Consider the following 23,968-nt stretch of genomic DNA (forward strand, 5'->3'; position numbering starts at 1 on the left):
AAGCCACTTTTCTTTTTCCCTGGACTGGTTGTTTAGTTTTGTTTTTTTTTTTCCTATTTTTAAAATAATGGTTTGTTGATATTTTTCTAAGTGATTCTCGGTCTCAAGTGCTCTTTATATATACAGGGAACCAGCCATTTCTCATATCAGATACAAATCCTTCTCAGATTTTTGTCTTTGGATTCTGTTTATGTATTTTTGTGGTACTGTAAATTTTAACTTTCATGTAGTCAAATTTAACAATGTTCTCCTTTATGATTTCCTTTGTGTCGTGCTTAGAAAGACCTTCAATATTTACTAATAAAATCATATGTTAAAAACCATACACTAAACTGTGCCTTTGGATCAATTACTAGACTCAATTACGGTCCATTGATCTGTCTATTCATGTGCTAGTACCAAACTGTTTTAATTACTGTAGTTTTATAATATGTTTCAACAGGACTGGTCCCTTTCTCCCTTATTACTCTTCCTTTTCAGACTTTGCTTGACTACTCTTATAGATCATATATATGTATTATATTTAAATTTCCATATGTACTTTAGATGGGCTTCCCAGGTGGCACTATTGGTAAAGAACCCGCCTGCCAATGCAAGAGATGTAAGATATGCAGATTCAATCCCTGGGTTGGGAAGATTCACTGGAGGAGGGCATGACAACCCTCTCCAGTACTGCTGCTGGGAGACTCTCATGGACAGAGGAGCCTGGCAGGCTGTGGTCCACAGGGTAGCAAAAGAGTTGGACATGACTGAAGCAACTTAGCACATATACTTTAGAATAAACCTGGGCATGTTGGATTATGATGTTTTTGGGAGACATCTTGGTGGCAAATAGTAACATGCTGTTGAAAATGATAATCTGGTGTCTAGGAGTATGATCTTCTCTGGATACAGAAATCTGAGAGTCATCAGTGATATCTGAAGCCTCTCAAAAAAGGTTCACAGAATGAGAAAGAGGGTCTGAGGCAGAACTCTAGGTTAGTGGTTCTCAAAGTTCAGTCCTCAGACCAGCACTACCTGAAAATTTCTTAGACCCTGACTGGATCAGAAACTTGGGTTGGGGAGGGGAGCAATATGTTCCTTAACAAACCTTCCAGAGGGTTCTAATGCACACTCAAGTTTGAAGACTACTCTTCTAGGGTACACCTATAGTCAAGTGACAAATTAAGGAAAGAGAGCTGAAGATAAGTAGTAGGAAAAAACTAGGAGAAAGATATATTTCATAATCAAAGAGAAGAAATTTTCAGAAAAAAGTTAAATAGGGCCATTATTTATTAAGCAACTATTTTAAAGGGCTTAAGGTAAATATCATTATTCTCATCTTACAAATGAGAAAATTTTGGTTAACTAATTTACAGAAGGTCAGCCAGCTGATATGTGATTTGACACCAGCGCTATTAAATAGCAATGGCTATGTGCCTTCCATTGTACTCCTTCTGCTACTGAAAAATTGCTGACTGGAAAAGAAGAAAAGATGCTCCTTGAGTTTTTATTCAATCTGGAGGATACTAATTCATCTTGGTCCTATAGAGAAGACTGTCATGTAGTGGAAGAAGCCAGACTGCAGTGAGAAAATGGGAAGAAGATGGAGACAATGAGTGTAATGATACTTTTCAACTGCCTAAGAAGCTTGGCTGTGATGGAAAAGAGACTGGTAATTGCAAGAGGACAAAAATTAAGGAGAGCTGATGTTTTTTAAGATGAAGTGACCACCAGAAGATATCTGTATAACTGAGATTAGTTTAGATTACAAGTAACATTCTATGGGTCTAGAACAATCACTAGTCTTTATCTGAACCCAAAACCACAGCAGTTCTACCTATACTCTACAATTGCCAATTGAATGTTTACATCTCCCATCAATCCCCTCAAATTAAAGACAAAACAAAAACATTGACATCAAGCCTAGCTCTTCCTAATTTATCTTTTTGTTGTGTCTTAAATCCCTAAAGATCTGACTAACTCAAACCTTGTAAATTGTTTCCTTCTCTTCTTTGGCTTTTATATTGAATTAGTCTCCACATCCTAGCTTTGAAATATATCCCCTATTAACTCATCCTGTCCATTCCTACTGTCACTACTTTATACAAGCAATCATGTCACATGGCCTCCCTACTGGTTTCCCACAGATACCAATTCTTATTCACCTATTCACAATCTTGCAATGACTCCTCATGGCCTACTAGATAAACTTTGCTTTTCTGGGCCTTCTATTAGATGGTTCAAATTCACCTCTCACTGATCCTCTTTATAAATCTTAATCTGGGTGGGCTCACTTAATATTTCTCAAACCTACATACACATTTCTCTCCATCCTCTCTCTTTTTTTTTTAAATTTTTTTAATTTTTTTATTATTATTATTTTTTTGTAATTTTAATTTTATTTTATTTTTAAACTTTACATAATTGTATTAGTTTCTCCATCCTCTCTTTATGCCTTACCACATTCTGTTTAGGAATTGAGCCAACCTCCCCTTCTTTTGTTCAAGTTCCTTGTGATGTTCTTCTTCCAATTTTTACAACCACTTGCTGCTGGTATCACTCATTTTGACAATCACCTACCTCCTTTCTCAACCGTTTTACCTATATATGTTTTCCCTCCACTAGAGTTCATGGCTAGAACACACTCCTGCTGTGAGCCCCACTACACTATTTAACATATTGCTTATTGCTGTTCAGTCACTAAGCTGTGTCCAACTCTTTGCAACCCCATGGACTGCAGCATATCAGGTTCCCTGTCCTTCACTAACACCCAGAGTTTACTCAAACTCATGTCCACGGAGTCAATGATGCCATCCAACCATCTCATCCTCTGCTGCCCCCTTCTCCTCCTGCCCTCAATCTTTCCCAGCATCGGGGTCTTTTCCAAAGAGTCAGCTCTTCACATCAGGAGGCCAAAGTATTGGAGCTTCAGCATCAGTCCTTCCAATGAATATTCAGGGTTGATTTCCTTTAGGATTGACTGGTTTGATCTCCTTGCTGTCTGTATATGCTAAGCACACAAACTCAAAAACACTTATTAAATCGATGAATATGAGAACTTGGTAATTAAAGAGATATTTGGTGAATAAATGTTTAGAAAATGTCTTTCTTTTTCACTTTCAAATGTCATATTAAAAACAGTATACATTCACTAGTTAGGTACCCAGTATCAAGTACTAATGTAAGTATATTGATTATTTAATAATCCTTATGGATTCCTGTCAGGTAGGACTCATTTCCCTGAATTATTCATAAATATAAGACTATAAGATGGTTAAAGACTTGTCCAGTATTTCTACTGTGTACTCAGAGCCTGCAATGAGAACCCCCAAGTCCACTGCTCCATCTTCTATCAGTTCAGTTCAGTCGCTCAGTCATGTCCGACTCTTTGCGACCCCATGAATCGCAGCACGCCAGGCCTCCCTGTCCATCACCAACTCCCAGAGTTCACTCAGACTCACGTCCATCGAGTCAGTGATGCCATCCAGCCATCTCATCCTCTGCCGTCCCCTTCTCCTCCTGCCCCCAATCCCTTCCAGCATCAGAGTCTTTTCCAATGAGTCAACTCTTCACATGAGGTGGCCAAAGTACTGGAGTTTCAGCTTTAACATCATTCCTTCCAAAGAAATCCCAGGGCTGATCTCCTTCAGAATGGACTGGTTGGATCTCCTTGCAGTCCAAGGGACTCTCAAGAGTCTTCTCCCACACCACAGTTCAAAAGCATCAATTCTTCGGCGCTCAGCTTTCTTCACAGTCCAACTCTCACATCCATACACGACTACTGGAAAAACCATAGCCTTGACTAGACAGATCTTTGTTGGCAAAGTAATGTCTCTGCTTTTGAATATGCTCTCTAGGTTGGTCATAAGTTTCCTTCCAAGGAGTAAGCATCTTTAATTTCATGGCTTCAGTCACCATCTGCAGTGATTTTGGAGCCCAAAAAATAAAGTCTGACACTGTTTCCCCATCTATTTGCCATGAAGTGATGGAACCAGATGTCATGATCTTCGTTTTCTGAATGTTGAGCTTTAAGCCAACTTTTTCACTCTCCACTTTCACTTTCATCAAGAAGCTTTTTAGTTCCTTTTCACTTTCTGCCATAAGGGTGGTATCATCTGCATATCTGAGGTTATTGATATTTCTCCCAGCAATCTTGATTCCAGCTTGTGCTTCCTCCAGCCCAGCATTTCTCATGATGTACTCTGCATATAAGTTAAACAAGCAGAGTGACAATATACAGCTTTTACATACTCCTTTTCCTATTTGGAACCGGTCTGTTGTTCCATGTCCAGTTCCAACTGTTGCTTCCTGACCTGTACATAGGTTTCTCAAGAGGCAGGTCAGGTGGTCTGTAACACAGGTTAATGTGTTTAATTTTTAAACAGGCTTCTATGTTTCTTAGTTGAATTATAAACATGGTTTTTCTATAGTCTTGATGTAAGAATAGCTTCTAACAAGACAGGTAAATAATGAATATCTCAACTTTAGCATCTAATAACAGTTACTATGAATAATGACAGAAAGTATCTGTGTGTCCCCAAAGTAAACTTGTGCCATAACACAAAGAGAGATGAGATGCAGCAGGGTGCTATATTAACATTCATAATTATGCATTTTATGTTCCAAAAATGAATTTTTTGACAGCAAAGGAAAATGGCAATAGTAAGAATTATGGCAAAAGCAATAAGGTTAATCAACATATAATTGACTCTCAAATATGTACATTTTAGCTGTTTTCTTTTACTGTGTTTATGATTTATTATTTAGAAACATTATAAACTAATCTACTAGAATATATTTCCCTATTCAGTTCAGTTCAGTTGCTCAGTCGTGTCCCAAAATGAAAACACGTTCATATCAAGTGAATTAATTTTTTATGACACATAGATATATCAAGGGAAATATATATTAAGGGAGATTTTTGTTCCACAAATGCAATAACCTACACATAATGAGGTGTCAACTTCTTCAGAGAAATTTGTCTAACACACACATACACACACACACAGGCACTTTGGAAACAGTTTAAACGTATTGGGAGAAAAAGACTAAATTAAAAACTCTTTTTTCAATATCTCCTAATGCACGCTATATTAAACATAGCACAACCCAAAGAAACAGGAGGAATACAGAATACAAATGACAACATTTTCCCACTGACTGAGACTGACCCAGCTTCAGTTGAGAAAGGAAGATGTCTTCACCCAGCAGATGGCTATTGAATCCCTTAATTAAGATGCCAAAACCCATCAGTTCAGCTGCAAACAGACCCACACCTAGAACCTGAACTCTCACCCTATCCACAAGCTGATTAACTCAGATTATTCTGTCAAGATGAGCAAGCATTCCAGGTCAAGGCACAGCTAAGGCCTGGGTGACTGTCCTCTCAGAGCAACTTACATCTTTTGCTCTGAGCTCTACTGAGGTGCAAGCTTACTGCTGAAGATAATACTAACAAGGTGAGGCAAGTGAGAAAGCACGCACAGCCTACGGATTTTTAATGTCATACAAGGATTTCTTGAAGATCTCAACTAAAATATTCAATTTAAAGCTTCTGAAAATGTTACAGAGACAGAAGTAAAATAGATAGGTAGGTAGGAACCAAATGAGGTATTATAGAGAGCAAATTATTTTTTCAATACTATGGAGTTAGATGGACCTGACTATGAGATAATGGACATGTCAGTTACTTCATTTCTTTGTACCTTTGTCTCCTCACCTGTAATATGGGGATATGTTCATCCCTATACCTCATAATAGAGCTGCTGCTGCTGCTGCTGCTGCTGCTGCTAAGTTGCTTCAGTCGTGTCCGACTCTGTGCAACCCCATAGATGGCAGCCCACCAGGCCCCGCCATCCCTGGGATTCTCCAGGCAAGAACACTGGAGTGGGTTGCCATTTCCTCCTCCAATGCATGAAAGTGAGAAGTGAAAGTGAAGTCGCTCAGTCATGTCCGACTCTTAGCGACCCCATGGACTGCAGCCTACCAGGCTCCTCCATCCATGGGATTTTGCAGGCAAGAGTACTGGAGTGGGGTGCCATTGCCTTCTCCCATAATAGAGCTATGATGATTAAATAACATGATGCATTTGAGAGCTCCAAGCACCTGATCTACAAGCATCTGATCTGTAGTAAGTGCTGGGATAGGAGGGCAGAACTGATATTTACAGTATGTCTATTAAATCTGAAAGTTCTGATTGTATCTCTTCAAACTTAGGTGGGAAAGCACCTTGGAAAAACCCTTCAGCCTGAATCCAAATTCCTGTGGAGAACTCAGTTCATCCCTTACTGGTCTTAACATTTTCAAATGAACTGCTGCTGCTGCTGCTGCTAAGTCATTTCAGTCGTATCCGACTCTGTGCGGCCCCATAGATGGGAGCCCACCAGGCTCCCCCGTCCCTGGGATTCTCCAGGCAAGAACACTGGAGTGGGTTGCCATTTCCTTCTCCAATGCAGGAAAGTTAAAAGTGAAAGGGAAGTCACTCAGTCGTATCCGACTCTTAGTGACCCCATGGACTGCAGCCTACCAGGCTCCTCCATCCATGGGATATTCCAGGCAAGAGTACTGGAGTGGGGTGCCATTGCCTTCTCTGTCAAATGAACTACTTGGTAGAAAATGGATACATCACTATCTCAGTGAGTTGTAGAACTATGATAGATTCCCCATGACTGGAATTCACAGCAATGTGAATACAGGAAAAAGAGATGGATTCTGGAGTCACACACAGAGATCAGATTCAAGTCCTGGCTCTGGCACTTGTTGGCTATATGGCTTTAGACAACTGACATGTCCATTTTGAGCCTTGGTTTTCTCAAGTAATATATATTTCATATAATTTTGGTGAGAATTCAACAGATGTTACAGTGCCATTACTAACTAAATTCTCATGATCACATGAGGTCTCAGCCTAGCAAGTCACTCAGATCCTGGGATGTAATACACAGACAACACAGAGCTACTTTCCCTGTCCAGTTATGGCAAACCAATGGCTATGGCAAGTGTTTAACGTGATGAGCATCAGGGAGGAAAGAAGAAATTCTTTTTACTGTGGCATGGAAAAAGGCTTCTAGCAATTCTTCCAGTTCTGAGAGAGTCATCAAAATTGTGATACTGATTCACATGTAAGAGATCAACTATACTCTCCATCACTTCATGAGTGCCCTCTTCCACTTACCCTTTTTTTTGTGGCCTCTTAGTTCCCTGACTAGGGATCAAACCCAGGCCCCCTGCAGTGGAAGCACAGAGTCCTAACCACTGGACCATCAGGGAATTCTCTCTACTTAAACTTTTATTTATTAAACCTCAAGGTTCTCTCAAGAAGTACAGAGTAGCGAAGAATCACAGACACACAAAGAGAGAGAGAAGGAAGTATATCACAAGAAAAAAATCTCCTAATTTCATACAAAATTCATGTACCAAGACTAGTTTTAAATTTTTGTTTCAAATGTTCCATTCTGTTGGAAGGGACATGAGTATACTTTAAGAAATCTATTTCTGAAGTGCAAAGACGTACAACCTCAGGTAAGTAACTTTCACTGTATGTAAATTTAAATCACACAAATTTTATGACTGAGAGAAAGAGGAGGGCAGGTAATATTCTGCTGTTTCCCCTAGGGAGAAAAAAAATACCCTGTATAACTCCTCAAAGACTATTCAAAGGCATACATTAACTTTATACTTAACAAAATTGAAGGATATTCTGCACCATCATCACAGGAAAAGAAGGAAGAATATATCTTTGCATTAGGAGCCAGAGACATAATCATTTTTAGCTGAACAAGGATGCCAGAACAGCAAACCAATGCTTTCCCTTTGATTAGCTGGAAAGCAATCAATGTACTCTTGCTAGATTGGAGCTTTCACTCAAAATAGAAACTGGCCTGAAGTCCAGAGCTGGCAGTTCAGGGACAAATCCCCAGAAGAGATCTTGACACTTGCAATAAGATCCAGGATTGGCATACTCATCAGGATCCAAGTTTAAGACTGAGGCTTGAAGAAGCTATTAAATAATAAGGGCTGGTGAAAAATAATGACTGCCTTCAGGATTCATGTTTCTTTCATCAGCTAAAACAAACACCTTTGTTGCTGAAGGTTTGCTTAGTTTAGCTACTTTTAAAAAGACATTGGACTTTTATATGTATAACAGTCACTTTGCTGTACACCTGAAACTAACAAAACATTGTAAATCAACTAAAATCCAATAAAATTTTTTAAAAAGAAAGAAAATACAAAAGATTGTTTTTTAGTATAGAGTCACAGCAAAAATAAGAAGGTACAGAGATTTCCCATACACCTCTTGCCCCTACACATATGTAATCTTCCTCATTATCTACATTCTTCCCCAAAATGGTACATTTGTTACAAGTGATAAACCTACTTTGATACAATATAATCACCCAAAGTCTATAGTTTACATTAGGGTTCACTCTTGGTGTTGTACATTCTATGGGTCTGGATAAATGCATAATTACACTGTTTATAACATTAGAGAATCATCAGAACAGTTTCACTGCCCTGAAATTCCTCTGTGTTCTGCCTTTTCATCCCTTCCTTGCTCCCCTGTAACCCTAGACAACCACAGGTATTTTAACTGTCTCTATAGTTTTGCCTTTTCAAGAATGTCATATAGCTGGAGTCATACAGTAAGCCTTTTCAGATCAGCTTCGTTCACTTAGTAATACACATTTAAGATTTTCCCATGTCTTTTCACAGCTTGTTAGCTCATGTATCAATATATTTAACACTGAGTAATATCACCTTGTCTAGATATACCACGGTTTATTTATTCATTCACCTACTGAAGGATATCTTGGTTGCTTCCAAGTTTTGGCAAGTATGAATAAAGCTTTTATAAACATCCATGTACATGTTTTTGAGTGAACACAAGTATCAATCTCATTTGGGTAAATGCCAAGGAGTGTGACAGCTGGATCTTACGGTAAGAGTATATTTAGTAAGAAACTGTCAAACAATCGTCCATAGTGGCTATACCATTTTGCATTCCAACTAACAATTAGTGAGAGTTCCTGTTGCTCCACATCCTTGATAGACATTTATTATATTGAAAAAGCTGACTGACTAAGAGACCTTTCATCCCAAGGAAAATATAGTCATAAGTTTCCTGGATTTTCTTTTTGAGTTATATAACCCAGGCTTGGAGCTGAGAAGCAACAATGGGTATGCTAAATGGGCACAGACAAAACAAATCTCAAAAGAAGCCTGTTTTTCCTATGCAGAGAACCAGGTTAGGGGTAGACAAACAAGACAGAAAACTTTTAGATATAACCGCTCTACTCCAACCAAACACTACAGAAAAACTGTGACCAGCATCTCCACTCACACCAACAAAAGCTAAGTGGAGAGCCAAGACTTCACCCTGGTCAGGTGTTCAGTTGCTCAGTCATGTCCAACTTTTTGTGACCCCATGGACTGCAGCATGCTAGGCTTCCCTATCCATCACCAACTCCCAGAGCTTGCTATGGCCAGGCTGTACTGAAATCTTTTCTGACATCACCATGGCCAAGGTGGTAGCAGAAAAGACTGAATACTAGGATAGGATTTTCATCCATGCTGAGTGGTAGCAAGCCCTCCTCTATTCACAACTTCAATGGGGATCGTGTAAGAAGCAAGAGAATGTAATTCCAACCTGTGGTAACAAGAAACAACTCCCTCTCCCTACTGAGGTGTGTCATCCTTGTTCAGTTATTAAGTTGTGTCTGAGTCTTTGCGACCCCATGGACTGTAGCACCCCAGGCTCCTCTGTCCTCCACTGTCTCCTGGAGTTTGCTCTAATTCATGTCCACTGAGTGGGTGATGCCATCTAACTGTCTCATCCTCTGCCTCCCTCTTCTCCTTTTGCCTTCAATCTTTCCCAGAATCAGGGGCTTTTCCAATGAGTCAGCTCTTCACATCAGGTGGCCACAGTATTAGCTTCAGCATCATTCCTTCCAATGAATATTCAGGGTTAATTTCCTTTAAGATTGACTGGTTTGATTTTCTTGCTGTCCAAGGGACTCTCATTTTGATATATGGCAAAATCAATACAATATTGTAAAGTTAAATAAAATAAAATTAAAAAATAAATTTCCATAGGGTTGGAAAATAAAAGAAAAACAACAAAAAAACAAAACAAAACAAAACAAAAAAAGAGTCTTCTCCAACACCACAGTTCAAAAGTATCAATTATTTGGTGCTCAGCCTTCTTTATGGTCCAACTCTCACATACATACATGACTAAAGAAAAACCACAGTTTGACTATACAGACCTTTGTTGGCAAAGTGATGTCTCTGCTTTTTAACATGCTGTCTAGGTTTGTCATAGTTTTTCTTCCAAGGAGCAAGTATCTTTTAATTTCATGGCTGCAGTCACTGTCTGCAATGATTTTGGAGCCCAAGAAAAAAATCTGTCACTGCTTCTACTTTTTTCCCTTCTAGGTGGTATCAGAGGGGGCCTAATGGAGAGTTAGAATTTTCACTACTACCCAGCAGTAAGGAGGCCACTCTGCTCTCTGTGGTGCCAGAGGAGGCCACATGGGGAACACCAAGGACAGATTTAGCAGGAGAAAGGGGCCTCCCTCCTCGAGTATTAGTACATTCCAACAGGGAATCTGGACATTTACTTCCACGTGCCAGCATGGAGGCAGCAACTCCTTCCCCCTGCCAGAGGGGTGTCAAAAGAAGCCAGCTAAAATGGGAAGTTTAAATATGACCCAAAATTTCATAACATAATACTCAAAATGTCCAGATTTAAATTGCAAATCATTTGTCATACAAAGAATACAGAAAGATTTCAAACTGAATTTAAAAAGATAATCAATAGACACCAATATCACAATGCTAAAAATCTTAGAATCAAATGAGAAAGTGACCATAATAAAGATGCTTCAATGAGCAACTATAGACATGCATGAAACAAACGAGAAAATAGAAATTCCTATCAAAGAAATAGAAAATATGAAGAAGAACCAAATGGAAATTTTGGAACTTAAAATTACAATATTCAAAATAAAAATCTAGATGAATAGTCTCAATAGCATAATGAAGGGAACAAAAGAATCAGTGAACTTGAAGACAGAACAATAAAAATTATCCAAAATAAACAACAGAAAGAATACAGACTGAAAAAAATAAAGAGAATATTAGGATCTTGTGGGACTATAATGAAATATCTAACATTAATGGCACTGGAGTCCCAGAAAGAGAGAAGAGAGAAAAAATAGGACTAAAAAACTACTTGAATAAATAGTACCTGAAAACTCCCCAAATTTGGCAAAAGACATAAACCTGGAAATTCAAGAAGCTAAGCAAATTCTAACAGGATAAACCCAAAGAAATTCATACCAAGACACATCTTAGCCAAAAGTCTCAGCTAAAGACAAAAGAAAATGTTAAAAGCAGAGAGATATAAATAATATCTTACCTGTTTAGGAATAATTACTTGAAAGACATGATTTCCCATCATAAATCAATGCAGCCAGAAAGAAGTGCCACAATATTTTTCAAGTGCTGGAAGAAAAGAGCTATCAACCCAGAACCCTATATCCAGAGAAAAATATCTTTGAGTAATGAAGGGGAAATCAAGACATTCTTAGATGAAGGAAAACTGAGAGAATTCATCACTGGCAGGCCTATTGTAAAATAATGGCTAAAGGAAGCTCCCTAAAAGAAAGGAAATGACAAGAGACGAAATCCTGAAATATCAGGAAGGAAGAAAACATCATGAAAAATGGGTAAAAATAATAGACTTCCTTTTCCTCTTGAGTTTTCTAAATTTTGTTTGATGGTGGAAACAAAAATTATAGCAATGCTTGATATGATTGTAAATGTATGTAGCATAAATATTGAAGACAATTTTATTATAAATCAGGGAGGATAGAGGGTTGTAAAAGGAGATAAATTTTCTATACTTCACCCAAAATGGTAAAATGACAACACCAATAGACAGATAATTTATGTATATACAGTGTAATACCTATAGCAACCACTAAAATGTCTATATGAAGAGATATACCTAAAAACTAGATATAAATAAAAATGGGATTCTAATAAATGTTTAAGTAATCCACAGTAAGGTAAGAAAAAAAGAGTACAAAGAGAAAATTAAATAAAATATTAAACTTAAGCCCTAACACATCAATAACTACACTAAATTTAAATAGTCTAAATATGCCAATTGAAAGATGAGATTGGAAGACTGCATAAAAACACACGACCCAACTACATACAATCAAAAGAAACTCACTTCAAATAAAATAATAGAAGTTGAAAGTAAAAAAATAGGAACATATATGTAAATACTAATCAAAACAAAGAAGGAATGGCTATATTAATTAATACCAGATAAAGCAGGTTTCAGAGCAAAGAAATTTACTAGAGAAAGAGAACAACATTGCCAAATGATAAAAGGGTCAACACACCATGATGAATTGATAATCCTAAATCTATGTGCATCAAACAACAGAATGTAAAATTCATGAGCAGAAACTGATAGAACTGGAAGGAAAAATACAGAAATACACAGTTAAGCTTGGAGACTTCAGCACTCCTCTCTAAGCAATTAATAGAACAACTGGACAGAAAATAATTAAGGATATTGAAAAATTCAACATTACCATCAACCAACAATATCCAATCTACATTTATAGACTACTTCTCCTAACAGTAGGATGCACATTATTTTCAAGTGCTCATTGAACATATACCAAGATAGACTATATCCTGGGCTATAAAACAAACCTGAACAAATTTAAAAGAACTGAAGCCATATACAGTATATTCCTTGACCACAGTGAAATTAAACTAGGAATGACTAGAAAACAAATGGAAACTAAACAATGCACTTCTAAGTAATCTATGGATCAAAGAGGAACTCTCCAGAGAAATACAAATTACATTAGTTAAATGAAAATACAATATATCAAAATTTGTGTGACACAGATGAAGCCATGTTGAGGAAAATTTATAGCATTAAATGCTTATATTTGAAAAGTAAAAAAAAAAAAAAAGTGCCAAATAAATTATCTACACTCCCATGTCAAAAAGCTAGAAAAAGAAAAGTAAAAGAAACCCAAGGCTCAATGTCAGAAAAACAAACAGCCCAATCAAAAAATGGGCAGAAGAACTTCTCCAAAGAAGACATAAAGATGGCTAATAAATACATGAAAAATGCTCAACATCACTTATTATTAGATAAAGGCAATTCAAATGTACAATGAGTTATCACCTCACACCAAGGAGAATTGCCACCATCAAAAAACCTACAAACAATAAAAGCTGAAACCTCCCATGCTGTTGGTGGGAATGTAAACTGATACAATCATTATGGAGAACAGTATGGAGATTCCTTTAAAAAGTAGGAATAAATCTTACCATGTGACACAGCAATCCCACTACTGGGCATAAGCCCTGAGATAGTCACAATTCTAAAAGACACATGTACCCCAATGTTTACTGCAGCATTACTTACAATAGCTAGGACATGGAACCAACCTAGATATTCATCAACAGATGGACGGATAAAGAAGATATGGTACATATATACAATGGAATATTATTCAGCCATAAAAAGAACACATTTGAGTCAGTTCTAGTGAGGTAGATGAATCTAGAGCCTGTTATACAGAGTGAACTAAGTCAGAAAAAGAAAAACATTGTATATTAACATATATATATATAATTTAGAAAAATGGTATTGATGAATCTATTTACAGGGAATGGAGACACAGACATAGAGAATGGACTTGTGGACACAGTAGGGTAAGGAGAGAGTGGAACAAATAGAGAAAGTAGTATCAACATATTTTACACTATCATGTATAAAACAGATAGTTGGTGAGAAGTTGCTATACAACACAGAGAGCCCAGCCTGGTGCTCTTTAATGACCTAGAGGGGTGGAATAGGATGAGAGGAGGGAGGCTCAAGAGAGAGGGGGTATAAATTATGGCTGACTTACACTGTTGTATGGAAGAAACCAACACAACATTGTAAAGCAAGTTTTCTTCAATTAAAAAATACATTAAAAAAGAAATCCAAAGCAAGCAAAAAGCAGGAAATAATAAAGAGCAAAAGTCAATGAAATTTATATTTTAAAATTGGAGAAAATCAATGGGGGAAAAAGCTGATTTTTTTGAAAAGGATAATACAATTGACAAACTTCTAGAAAGATTGACAAAGGAAAAAGAGAGAAGATATAAATTACCAATATCAGGACTGAAACAAGGGCTCTCACTATAGACTTCACAGATATAAAAAAGACAACAAGGAACTACTATGACCAACTTTATAAACATCAATATGACAATTTAGATGAAATGGACAAATTTCTTGAATACGACAAACTATCACACCTTTGGTGGGCTGCCGTCTATGGGGTTGCACAGAGTTGGACACGACTGAAGCGACTTAGCAGCAGCAGCATCACACCTTACCCAATGTGAAACAGATCATTTGAATAGTCCTATAATTATGAAGGAGATTTAACTTGTAAATAAAAAACTCTCCTTGAAGAAATCCTCAGACCCAGATAGTTTCCCTAGAGAATTCTACCAAATGCTTAAAAAAGAATCAGTGCCAATTCTACATAGTATCTTCTAGAAAATCAAAGAGGATGTAATACTTCTCAATTTATTTTATGAAACTAGTAGTACCATGATATAAAAACCAGACAATGACAGATTTATAAAGCTACAGACCTCATGACACTTGTAATAAAAAAAAATCCTTAACAAAATATCATAAAATAGAATTTGGCAATATATAAAAAGAATGATATATTGTGACCAAGTAGGGTTTATTCCAGTGATGTAAAGCTGGTTCAGTTTTCAAAAATCAGTCAATTTCATATACCGTATCAACAGGCTAAAGAAGAAAACTCATATATTCATATAGAAAAAGCACTTGACAAAATCTAATATCCATTTATGATAACTTTGAGCAAACATGGAATAAAGGGGAGCTCCATCAAATCAATAAACAGCATCTATAAAAATCCTACTGCTAATATCATACTTAATAATGGAAGACAATGTTTTTCCTCTAATATAAGAAACAAGGGAAGGATATCCACTCTCCCCACTCTTACTCAGATAGCACTGGAATTTATAGCCAGCACAATAAGGTAAGTAAAAGCAATAAAAAGACATTCAAATTGGAAAGGAGGAAATACAACTGTCCCTATTTATAGATGACATACATAGAAAATTCAAGGAATCTGAAAAACAAAGGAAATTCCTAGAACTCCTAAGTTCAGTTTTGAAGCCTACAAGATCAACACAGAAATCAATTGCATTTCTATACATTAACAATAGATATGAGGAAGCAATTTTTTTTTACATCTATTTACACTGGCTGCAAAGGAAAAGGTGTAAATCTAGTTGTAAATACTAGGTGTAAATCTACCAGTTACCTGTATAGGACCTGTATGCTAAGAAGGACAACAATGCTGATAAAAGAAATCAAAGATCTAAGTAAACAGACAGACTGTGTTCATGGATTAGAAGACTCAACGTAGTAAAGATGTCAGTTTTTCCCCAAATTCATACACAGATTTAATGCAGTTCCTGTTAAAATCTCATGAGGAATGGCTTATGTATAGTGCGGCCCTTTAAAATGAGTAGGAGCTTACCAATTAAAGAAGGGATGGGAGACTACTCCAAGCTGAAAGAGTAATATCTGTAAATGGCAAAGAGTTGTCAGAAGATACTGAAGTGAATCAGCCAGAGAAAGACAAATATCTTATTATATCACTTATATGTGGAATCTTTTTTAAAAATGATACAAATGAACTTATTTCCAAAACAGAAACAGACTCACATATTTGAAAACAAATTTATGTAATAACACTGGGGAAATGTCAGGGGAGGGATAAATTAGGAGTTTGGGATTAACATATACACACTGCTGCTACTGCTGCTGCTAAGTCGCTTCAGTCGTGTCCGACTCTGTGCGACCCCATAGACGGCAGCCCATCAGGCTCCCCCGCCCCTGGGATTCTCCAGGCAAGAATACTGGAGTGGGTTGCCATTTCCTTCTCCAGTGCATGAAAGTGAAAAGTGAAAGGGAAGTCGCTCATCGTGTCCGACTCTTAGCGACCCTATGGACTGCAGCCTACCAGGCTCCTCCATCCATGGGATTTTCCAGGCAAGAGCACTGGAGTGGGGTGCCTGTGCCTTCTCCAGGCACAGACTAGACATTCAATAAACATCTACTGGAAGAGTGGACTTGCGAGAGCAATGGGCAACCTCAAAGTCCACCTCCTGGCAAGTGCCGGGGCACAGCACACCTGAGGTGCAGTCCCTGGCTGCCCCTCCTAGCTCTGCCTCCCACAGGAAGCTTTCTCCACCTCCTCCAGTTGTCCAGTCCCTCCAGTTCTGACTCCTCGTCTCCTTCATTCACTCAAGTCTTTGTTAGTCGCTCAATCATGTCTGACTCTTCGCAACCCCATGGACTGTAGCCTCTGTCCATGGGATTTTCCAGGCAAGAGTATTGGAGTGGATAGCCATTCCCTTCTCCAGGGCATCTCCCACATCGCAGGTAGATTCTTTCCCGTCTGAGCTTTGAGCAAAGACAAAGCCGAGGCGGCAAGAGGGAAGCATCCGGTTGATGAGCTCGCCCACCATGCCCGTCCAGGAGCCGTTGGGCTCAGGCTATATATAAAATAGATAACAAACAAGGACCTACTGTATGGCACAGGGAACTCTACTCAATATTCTGTAATAATCTTTATGAGAACAGAATCTGAAAAATTATATATATATATATATAAATATATATCTATATATATTCTGAATCACTTTGCTGTACACCTGAAACTAATACAACATTGTAAATCAACTCTAGTCAAATATAAAATAAAAATTAAATTAAAAAAATAAGATATTGTGTGTTCAGGAAATGTTTACTATGTTTAAAGAGGCTGAAAGCATGAGATATGAAAGAAGACCTATTAGAATCAACAGGATTTGGTAACTGATTAGACAAAAGTGAAATGGGTAGCTAAGAGAAAGGAGGGATCAAGATGTTTCTCTAGGTCTTATCTTACGGGACTAGGACTATTACATGAGATAAGGAACAGGAAAGGAAGAGGGGTTCTTGTTTGTGGAGGGGGGATATCAACAAGTTGAGGTTGAGGTACTCTTGTTTCTAGACAAAAATGTCCTTCAACAACTGAAAATATGAGTCTGGTATTCACAAAATAGTTTGGGCTAGAGTTGTAAATGGAAGAGTCATCAGTATTCAGGTAGCTGAAGCCATGGTAATAAATTATGTTATGTACTGAAAGGACAGACTGAGAAGCTAGATATGTGTATATGTGTGAAAGACAAAAAGAAACTAATGGGGCAAAGTCCAAATGTTCTTTTCTGACTGCTTGCCATTCAGTCTTCACAAAAGTAGTTTAGATTCCCCTCAATGCATTAACATTTAGAGAACTCTGGCTTGAATAAAATAAAGAGATGAAAAGGCTGTAGTTCATCCATTTCTCAGCCATTGCTGCCAACTCCCTTCTCCTATTCTGTCTCAGCACAGCATCTCTGGGGAGGTAAAGATCTGCTGAGGTCAGTAAATAAAATTCCATAGCTTTCTTTGGTAAATTATCACTGATTACAGAAAATTATTTGGAAGTCCTCTAGAAGACCTAGCTAAAATTCCTTCTATTACAAATGATAACATTTCCTTTTGTGTTGTCCTTAATGGAAAAAGAAAACAGTTAGACATTCTGTTGTGTGTATCACAGAATGTATTTTCTGGTATGGACAGCATGGGAAAGTAGGTGTTTTTTGTTTTTTTTTTGAAGAAATATAAAGCGGCTGAAGGGAAGTCTTAGGCTTGACAGGGAAAAGGGGGTGGTTAGAGGAGACCACAGGACCCAATTCCTAGCATTCTATAAAAGCAGATTTTTCTCCTAGAGAATATCTTTCAATACTTAAAGGCAATTATTACATCATGTCTTCCTGAGTTGCAAAAGAAATATATAAAGAATCCAACACATGGCTTATTTACAAGGCGAAAATCATTCATGAACATTAAATTGCTTGTGGAATGAGTTAAGCTGGCATTTTTCTTTTTATTTTTTAAACCATCCATGGCAAGTGGCTATTTCTCACAGTCTGAAAACTTTACCTTCTCTAGGTTTAATAATCTTGATTCTTTTACAAAGCCTTCACCTGAGAATGACTTTTCTATACATTAATCACTTTATCACACTTCCTTGATCAACAAATTTTCTGAACCCATCTTTAGCTGTTATGATAGGATCACTTTAACTCTCAGATCAAAACTATGTTTAAATGTTGTCCAAAACATTCTGTTCTATGCAAGACATATAAGCCCTTGGACTGAGCATTTCAGACAAAAAAGTATTAGGCAGTGTTGCTAAAGGAAGTGAGCTGCCCTGGGATATTAGTCAAACCCAGTTATTGTATCCAAATTAAGCCAATGTCTCCTAAATCCAGCTCAAAAAGCAGCAAAGTGGAAGGAAGAGAAGAAATACAAAAGAGAAAAACAATCTTCTGTTTAAGGGAAAGAAAGAAAGAGATTTTTATACATTTAGTGATATTACTTCTTTAATGAAACTATTATTTTTATTTATAAATTCTGTCTGGTGTGGAAGGACCAAAAAATGATATAACAAAATCCAGAAGCAAGGAGGTGGAAAAGGTAAATTTGGAATTCCTTCCACTGGTTAGCTGTAACAGCGAAGGCTAGTGGAACAGCTTATCTATGACCAACACAGTGTGAATTATAGTTAATCACGGAGAGAGGCAGCCCTGGGTGTTTTGGATACTGAGCAAGTCCCAAGGATGAGGACGTGTTGCCAAAGAGCTTTTTTATTTTTGCATTAAGATTTGGGGTTGGGTTGATAAAAGCAAGTGAAGGAGTATCATACCTGGTAGTGCCTTAGCTGTTTATTGTTTTTAAAAATTGCTCTTAAATTGCCTGCTGTGTTGGTTAATGTTAAGCTAAGCTGTTTTAACATCAATACCTATGATTTTTAAGAGAAAACATATAATTTTTTTCTTCCCAATGGGGTAAAACATAAACACAAAATATGACTTATCTGGAGAGACTGAGTCTGGAAAAATAAAAAAGGAAAGAAAGCTAATACTTTTTAAGGTGCTAAGTGCCAAGTATCTTATCTATATGCTCATCCTTAGAAGAACCCATTGAAAAGAAACTGAGAAAGCTGATTCAAATATGTTAAGGAACATATTCAATCTATCAGTCCACTGTTTGTATTATACTGGTGTTCCTTAGTGTTCTGCCCAAGGTGCCATTCATTAACTCATCAGATATTTCTTCATCAAATTCCAAGCTCTGGATCCGTGTCCTGAAATCAATGGTGAACAACACAAGGTCTTTAGGGAGCTTCACCTGTTCCTAACGAACTCTTTAAGTTTTGAAGAAGTTTATCGTTTGCCCCCCCTCCCCATTCCATATTCTGTCATCTGCCTAATCAATGAACATTCTCTTTGTTACAGCCCTGTGGTCAGCTCAAGTATGAGTAACTCAACAGCAGGAAAACAAAATGATCAACCAGTTTTTTCTCTGACACAATCAACCAAATTAGTGTAGGAAAAAGCTATTAGGTCACATCCAGTCCATCCCTCTGGGAACTGAGCAAAACCACTCCTTGTATTATGTTACAGTATTTCTCAACTACATTGTCCTGCCTCATTGTAAATAATTCTAAATGACTCAGTAGAAGGGTTTCCACTATTTCCTCTCAACGGTTAGCCCACAATCCAGTAATTTTCAGTGTCAAGATGGTTTCACTGAGACTTAGCTAAAATAGCCCATGTCTTGACTTCATTTAATTATGCTCTGATCAACCCTTATCACAATCTCTGCAATTCCTCATTTGTTGCTATATTTATACCCTTCAAATATAGCTATACGGCTATCAAACCCTATTCCCTCTCCTCTCCAAGATTGAACTGGCTGATTCTTAAGCTAACACTGGCAGAGAAAACTTTACTATCCTGTCACAACTTCTAGCTACTTCAGTATTTCCTATTCTATGCAGAGAACATCATCTAATTTCTTGCAGTTTTGGGGTTACACCCTCCAGGTCTCTGCTTATACACTAGGCAGTGGTGTGGGTGTCCAGGCATCACAGATTGCATTTGGATTTCTTCCTTTGTTATTTCCATTATTCTGTTTCAAATCCTAAAAGATGATGCTGTGAAAGTGTTGCACTAAATATGCCAGCAAATTTGGAAAACTCAGCAGTGGCCACAGGACTGGAAAAGGTCAGTTTTCATTCCAATCCCAAAGAAAGGCAATGCCAAAGAATGCTCAAACTACCACACAACTGCACTCATCTCACACGCTAGTAAAGTAATGCTCAAAATTCTCCAAGCCAGGCTTCAACAATACGTGAACCGTAAACTTCCAGATGTTCAAGCTGGTTTTAGAAAGGGCAGAGGAACCAGAGATCAAATTGCCAACATCCGTTGGATCACTGAAAAAGCAAGAGAGTTCCAAAAAACATCTACTTCTGCTTTACTGAGTATGCCAAAGCCTTTGACTGTGTGGATCACCACAAAATGTGGAAAATTCTGAAAGAGATGGGAATACCAGACCACCTGACTTGCCTCCGGAGAAATCTGTATACAGGTCAGGAAGCGACAGAACCATACAGGGAACAACAGGCTGGTTCCAAATTGGGAACAGAGTACTCCAAGGCTGTATATTGTCACCCTGCTTATTTAACTTATATGCAGAGTACATCATGAGAAACGCTGGGCTGGATGAAGCACAAGCTGGAATTAAGATTGCCGGGAGAAATATCAATAACCTCAGATATGCAGATGACACCACCCTTATGGCAGAAAGTGAAGAGGAACTAAAGAGCCTCTTGATGAAAGTGAAAGAGTAGAGTGAAAAAGTTGGCTTAAAGCTCAACATTCAGAAAACTAAGATCATGGCATCTGGTCCCATCACTTCATTTACAAATAGATGGGAAACAGTGGAAACAGAAGCAGACTTTATTTTCTTGGGCTCCAAAATCACTGCAGATGGTGACTGCAGCCATGAAATTAAAAGACACTTGCTCCTTGGAAGGAAAGTTATAACCAAACTAGACAGTATATTAAAAAGCAGAGATATTACTTTGCCAACAAAGGTCCATCTAGTCAAGGCTATGGTTTTTCCAGTGGTCATGTATGGATGTGAGAGCTGGACTATAAAGAAAGCTGAGTGCCAAAGAATTGATGCTTTTGAACTGTGGTATTGGAGAAGACTCTTGAGAGTCCCTTGGACTGCAGGGAGATCCAACCAGTCCATCCTAAAGGAAATCAGTCCTGAATATTCATTGGAAAGACTGATGCTAAAGCTGAAACTCCAATACTTTGGCCACCTGATGCAAAGAACTGACTCATTTGAAAAGACCCTGATGCTGGGAAAGATTGAAGGTGGGAGGAGAAGGGGATGACAGAAGATGAGATGGTTGGATGGCATCACCAACTCAATGGACATGAGTTTGAGTATACTCCAGGAGTTGGTGATGGACATGGAGGCCTGGTATGCTGCAGTCCATGGGGTCGCAAAGAGTCAGACACGACTGAATGACTGAACTGAACTGAACTGATTATTCTATTTCTCTAGGATACAGAAGCACTTCTTTGGCCATTTTTTTTTCCCCAACCAGTTGTTTTGAGGGTAGTAGAACAGATCCAATTTCTCAGAAGAATATCTTAGAGGATTTAGTTGACTCTATCTGGGTGCAGAATTCATTCATTCACTCACATACTCAATTTTTATTGAAAACCAGCAGTGTTATATCCCGTACAAGTCACTAGGTATACCATGTAAATCTGACATATTTCTTTTCAAGAACTCACAGTCTAATAAAAAAGATAAATAGGTCTTTCTCTCCAACGTATTATCCCCTACCTCCTTTTCTAAAGAATGTTGTTTACTAATATATTTATGTTCCATTTACCCTTCACTGAAATTGGGCTTCTGCCCCTAATATTTTAACAAAGTCTTTACTGTCAATGTCAACCAATCATCTAATTAGTAAACCAAATGGCCTCTTCTCAATATTCATACAATTTGAATGCAAGAGCATTTAACACCATTGATTGATGGCCTGCTCATTCTTAAAATCCTCTCCCTGCCCTTAGTTTCCATGATACCACTCTCCCATAATGCCTGCTCCTACATCTCTGATTGTCCTTTCTCTTTTACACCCCCTTTCTCCTCTCACACTCAGTTGATATCTTCCTCTTATTTTGATTTAAAAAGAGTAGTACTGAAAAGAGAACATCCTCATCTTTCCATCACTTCATTACCAACCTATCTTGACATGTTCCATGTTTCATCTACTAGTCACTCAGTTGTGTCCGACTCTTTGCGACCCCATGGACTGTAGCCCACCAGGCTCCTCTGTCCATGGGATTTCTCATACAAGAACACTGGAGTGAGTTGCCATTTCCTTCTCCAGGGCATCTTCCCAACCCAGGGATCGAGTCCAGATCTTCAGCATTGCAGGAAGATTCTTTACTGTCTGAGCCACCAGGGAAGTCATACCTCTTCTTAATATAGATCATGATCCTTACTTTTTTAATCAAAGTTCAATCCCCTACTAATCTGACCTCCCAAGGCTTTTGCTGCTGAAATTATCCCTTCTTTTCTACACCACTTATTTTCCCCTCACTACTGGATTATCCCATTAGCAGTCAGATATTTAGTACTAAACCTCCCAGTCTTGATTCCAATTGCCTCCCAGTTAATATTCCACTTTTCTGTACCCCTTCACAGCTTAACTCCTAGGAAAACTTGTTATCATCACTTCCCATTCTTTCATGAAACAATCCATTCAGGCTTTTATCTCCAGCATTCCATTGTTAAAGTTACCAATCACTTCCATGTTGCCACAATCAAGTCAATTCTCAGAATCAATGTCTCATTAACATTTGACACAGCTGACTACTCCCTCTTTCTTTAATCAGTTTCATCACTTGGATTGCCGACACCACCTTGTTTTGGTTTTCTCCTACCACACTGGCCATGTCTCAGCTTTTGGGGGACTGATCATCTGTCCTACCTCTAAATATTGAAGTACCCCAAGGCTCAGTCCAAGGACTCTTTGCTGTCTACACTTAACCCCTTAGAGGTTTCATCTAGTCTCAAAGCTTTATCAGAGGGTGATAATTTAAATATTTAACATTGACATTTTTGATTCATCTAATTTCTTAGTAAATATTAGCATGTGGCTACCCAATGGAAATCTTTAACTTAACATGTACAAAACCAAGCTATTTATCTCCTATTTCTTCTTACCACTCACCAAACATTCCTTTTCCAGTCATTCCCACCTCAGTCTTCCCACCTTGATTTTCAGGCTAAAACCAGGGTATCTTTTATTCCTTACCTACCCACTCCATAGACTTCCCAGGTGGCACAGTGGTAAAGAATCTGCCTGCCAATGCAAGAGATGCAGGAAACCTGGGTTTGATACTTGGGTCAGGGAGATCCCCTGGAGGAGGACCTAGCAACCCACGCCAGTATTCCTGCCTGGAAAATTTCATGGATAGAGGAGACTGGTGAGCTTACCCTCTATGGGGTCACAGAGTCGGACACGACTGAGTGCACCTGTGCACTCTCACACACACACACACTCTCTCTCTCTCTCTCTCTCTCTCTCTCTCTCTCTCCATACCATAACATTGCCCAACTTACCCTAATCAATTAGCAACTCTAAAACAAATTCCACATCCAAACTACTTTTCACTATCTTCACTACTAAAATTTGAGCTAAGACATAACCATCTCTTGCCTGAATCAATTATACTCTTAACAAATTTCCCTGCTTCCTTTCTGCCCCCTACAGTCTGTTTTCCATACAGCAGCCAGGGTGTTCATCTCCGAGTTCAAAACAAATCACAGTGCTGTTCTGCATAGAACGGGTTCACTTTGCAATTAGAATAAATCTGAACTCCTTACCAAAGCTTACAAAGCCCTATGTGATTGTGTCCCTGACTG

The 23,968-nt window shown here is 38.1% G+C and overlaps 1 protein-coding gene and 1 non-coding gene across 3 annotated transcripts in view; both read right to left on the bottom strand.

Moving 5' to 3' along the window:
* Positions 1–23,968, bottom strand: part of SHROOM4 (shroom family member 4) — a 262,413-nt gene that overhangs the window by 78,400 nt on the left and 160,045 nt on the right. The gene's annotated exons all lie outside the window — the stretch shown is intronic.
* Positions 7,179–7,251, bottom strand: TRNAG-UCC (transfer RNA glycine (anticodon UCC)). The gene has a single exon. It is a non-coding gene; the product is annotated as a tRNA-Gly (tRNA).

Source organism: Bos taurus, chromosome X (assembly GCF_002263795.3).
Source record: "Bos taurus isolate L1 Dominette 01449 registration number 42190680 breed Hereford chromosome X, ARS-UCD2.0, whole genome shotgun sequence".
In the NCBI taxonomy this organism is placed as follows: Eukaryota; Metazoa; Chordata; class Mammalia; order Artiodactyla; family Bovidae; genus Bos; species Bos taurus.